The sequence below is a fragment of the Talpa europaea genome (genome assembly GCF_964194135.1).
Source record: "Talpa europaea genome assembly, chromosome: 7".
NCBI lineage: Eukaryota > Metazoa > Chordata > Mammalia > Eulipotyphla > Talpidae > Talpa > Talpa europaea.
Genome location: NC_140074.1, coordinates 70,621,339 through 70,625,784, shown reverse-complemented (window position 1 = coordinate 70,625,784; position 4,446 = coordinate 70,621,339). Strand labels below are relative to the sequence as shown.

Sequence of the window (4,446 nt, the reverse complement as noted above, 5' to 3'; positions counted from 1 at the left end):
GGAAGTCAGGATCCACAAGTGTTTGGACAAGGGAATAAGAAATCAATGTGAAGGAGACCAGTTAGCTCCATGTCCCAAAAGCAGGAAGAGACAAAAAGTGAAGGATAACATTCTCATAAACCTGATTAAATGAGTCAGCCACACATGGTGTAGCATGAAGTAAATGCGTAATGCTTACCTTCTTGTAATGAGGAAAATACAAGCCAATCAGGGGACATTTCAAACATATCTATGGGGTAGCCAAATATCACAAAATTTTAAACAACTCTCTAGAGTTTTCTTAAAACAACACAGGGAATGGCCCAGATTGCCCTGACTCTTCTTTAGCTGCCCAACAGTTCAAATTCCTCACTAGCTTTCAGTCCACTTCAGGCATCAGAGAATCATAGGATGGCATTTTGAGACCCTGCAGGTGACAGAGCAGAGGTTCCATGGACAGGTCCAATCAGGCCACCTCCATGGTAGGCTTTGTCTGGGCCTCTCTGCCCACCCACGACTGGAAAAAACATTCTTTGTGCTCATCCTGATGATGTACCTGGTGATCCTGCCAGGCAACCGGGTCCTCATCCTGGTGACCACCCATGCCCCCCGTCTGCACACGCCCCTTTACTTCTTCCTGGGCAACCTCTCCTTCCTGGACATTGGCTACACAATCTCCTCAGTCCCCCTCATTCTTGACAGCTTCTTGACCCCCAGGAAACCATCCCTTGCTCAGCCTGTGCTACACAGATGTTCCTCTCCTTTGCCATGGGAGCCACAGTGTGTGTGCTCCTGGGCATGATGGTGTTTGATCTCTACATGGCCTTCTGCAACCCCCTGAGGTACCCTGTGGTCATGAGCACACCTATATGCCCATGGCCACTGGCTCCTGGGCAGCTGGAGGAACTACAATGATGGTGCAGACATCCCTTGCAACGAGGCTGCCCTTCTGTGGGGAAACTTTGCCTGTGAGACCCTGGCTGTCCTGAGGCTGGCCTGTGCTGACATCTCCATCAATGTCATCAGCATGGTGGTGGCCAATGTGATCTTCCTTGGGATCCCAAGGCTGTGCATTTTTGTCTCCTATTTGTTCATTAATGCTACCATCCTGAGGACCCCCTCAGCGGAAGACTGGTGAAAGGCTTTATTGTCAAGTTCACACATTCTTTCCTCAGTCCACACATATAAAATGGCAGACTTAAGTCCTATGATAATAATTACATCAAATATAAATGGTCTAAAACCAGTTAAAAGATAGATATAGGAAGAATGGTTTCAAAAACAGAACTCAACTATATATTGTTGACCAGAAACTTGTTCCAAATATAACAATATAGATAGGTTGAATGTAAAAGATGGAAGAAGATATACAATGCAAACATTTATCAAAAGAAAGTATGATTGGCTATATTAACATCACATAAGTAGATTTAGGGCAAAGAAAATTACCAGAGACTAAGAGATATATTACACAATAATAGAATCAATCATCATATGTATAGTCACCAAACAATAGAGTTTCAAAATATATGCAGCAAAAACTAATAGAACTAAAAGGGAAAATACATAAGCCCTCAATTACAGCTGTAACATTCACAGTTCTCAGCAATTAATAGAATAACTAGACAGAAAATTATCCAATACAAAGGAATGCAATGACAACATCAACAACAGAATCTAATTACATTTACAGCACATGTCATCTAGCAACAGAAGAATGCACATTTTCTTCAAGCATTCACAAAACACATTTCCAAAATAACTCCTGGGCCATAAAACAAATCTCTGTAACTGAAATAATTGAATTATCATGGAATGTGTTCTCTGAGCAGAATGGAATCAAACTAGAAATTAGTAACAGAAAGATAATAACAACAAAAACATCCCAAACACCTTTCTAAATAATCTGAGTCAAAAATGAAATCTCAAGGAAAATATTTTAAATACAATGAAAATAAAAAGACCATGTATCAAAATTTGTAGAAGACAGTTAAAGTCTTGCCAAGAGAGAAATTTATAGCAATAATTGCGTATATTAGAAAAGAAAAAGAGCCTTCTATCATTTAAGCTTCTACCTTAAGAAACTTGAAAAACAACAAAATAAATCCAAAGCAATCATAAGAAAGAAAAGAATAAAGAAAAAGCCAGAAATCAATGATATTGAAAATAGAAAAGCATTAGAGAACATCAATGAAACATAAGCTAGTTTCTTTAATGGTTCAATAAAATTTACAAACTTCTGTTAATACTGACAAAGAAAAAAGAGAGAAGACACAAATTATCAATGTCAAGAATGAAATGAGAGATGGTACCACAGACCTTAGATACATCAAAAAGACAAGAGAATACTATAAACAACTCCACACATAGAAATTTAATAAATTAGGTAAAAGTAGGTGAATTCTTGAGGGCACATACTATTATAATTCACCCAATATGAAATAGCTTATTTGAATATGCTTATAACTATGAAGGAAATTGAATTTATAATTTAAAAACTCTCCTAAAAGTTATTTCCAGCCCCAAAGGATTTCAGAAAGAAAAATGCAAAGAATTCACATCAATTCTACACAGTAAATCTTTATACTTAAATATATATATATTTCCTGGAATTTTTAATTTTTTTTAAAAAACTGCATTCTTATTTATTTACTTATTTACTTAGCATAGAAGAACTGGGATACACTCCAGAGGTACAGAGGGTGAGAGGACTCACCAGAGACAGAGTGGGGAGCAGAACAGGCAGATTGACTGAAATACACTTCTGAGGGGAGCAGCAGGCAAGACAAGAGAGGTCTGCTGGGCCATATGTGAATTATCTCCCTGGCTGGGGATGGAACTCAGATCATAGCAGTGTTGGCACAGAGACTTAATCCCTAGGCTACCAGGGAAGGCCTTTCTTGGTATCTTTAAATTTTACTTCATTACTTATTGCTGGCATTGGATATGCAATAGATATATTTTTGGATATTGAATTTGCGTCTAGGAAACAAGTCAGAAAATACCTACAAATGATTTGACATATATAGAGTTAAGAAAATACAACCTAAACCATATTATTTAAGGAAGCACACAAAGATGGTAAAATTCAAGAAAAACAAGGAAATGGTTATAACTAAACTCAGGAGTGTGATTATCTCCAGGAAGAGAAGAGGACTGGGCTTGGGAAGGAGTACCCAGGGTCTTCCAATGTATTGGTAAATCTGGCTTTTTTTAAAAGATTTATTTTATTTACTTATGCATACAAAAGCTAGGCTATAGGCCAGAGGGGCTGGGGGGTGAGAGGATTCTCCAGAGACAGAGTGGGGAACAGAACAGGCAGATCTACTGAAATACACTGCTGAGGGGAGCAGCAGATTACAAATACCCATGTGGGTAGCTCCCTGGCCGGGGATCAAATTTGTGCTGCAGAGGCTGCGGTCAGCTTCATAGGTTTCATCTCAACCCCTTGTGCCAGGCCCCGAAGTCATTCTTGTAAATGTCTGTATATATTGTATTGATTTCAATTAACCACTCTGATAATAATGGATGTTTAGATATTCTAATCTCTCCAATTTTATGCTATTAGTAAGTGCTACATAAACATCCGTGCATATTCATAATTTAGCACGGGTTGTATAAATACATCATTTTTCATGTGTATTTGTCATCTTTACTGTGAAAACTCATTTTTATTCGTTATAACATTATGTACGTTCAGGTATGCATCATTAAGAATCAACGTGTGTATATATCATGTTACGTTCACTACTCAGTGTTCAATTCTGTCCTCCACCCACCATACAATTGACCTTTTTTACCCATTCACCTTCCCTCTCCCCTTCTGATAACCTCTAATTAATTCATTTTGTTTAGGTCATCCATTTGTTTGTCTCTGTATACCACATATAAAGGAAATCATATGGTGATTGTCTTTCTCTTACTTCATTAACCAGAATATAAATATAGATAATGCCAAATTTGCCTGTTTTTGCCATCAGTGTATGAGAATGTCTCTCTTCCCACATTCTTTTAACATAGTATATAGGACTTCAGAATTTTTTGGTCTTTGCCAATCTGATAGGTGAGTAGTGACATCACCTTGAAACTTTTGTTATTTGTTATTTTTAAGTATTTTAAAATATGAAATACACCACACATAAATAAGTACATATAAAAGTGCATAAAACACATACTTTAAATTTAAAGAACAGTAATCAACAACTCAGTTAAAAAGTCTAATTGGGCCTCCCTGATGGTGCAAGGGATTAAGTTGTAGTACTGTGAAGCTATCTGCAGTCACTGTAGCACAAGTTTGTTCCCCGGCCAGGGAGCTACACACATGGTGCAGCTGACCTCTCCTGTTTTGCCCCCTGCTCCCCTTAGCAGTTAGCAGTGTATTTCAGTAGATCTGCCTGTTCTGCTCCCCACTCTGTCTCTGGTGAATCCTCTCACCCCTCCCCCACATCTCTGGCCTGTACCCCAGTT

At 38.2% G+C, this 4,446-nt stretch overlaps 1 pseudogene across 1 annotated transcript; it reads left to right on the top strand.

Annotated features, from left to right (window-relative positions):
- Window positions 1-431: 431 nt before the first annotated feature.
- On the top strand, window positions 432-1,333 carry LOC311173591 (olfactory receptor 13C7-like; annotated as a pseudogene). The gene has a single exon. The product of its transcript is annotated as an olfactory receptor 13C7-like (transcript).
- Window positions 1,334-4,446: the final 3,113 nt, after the last annotated feature.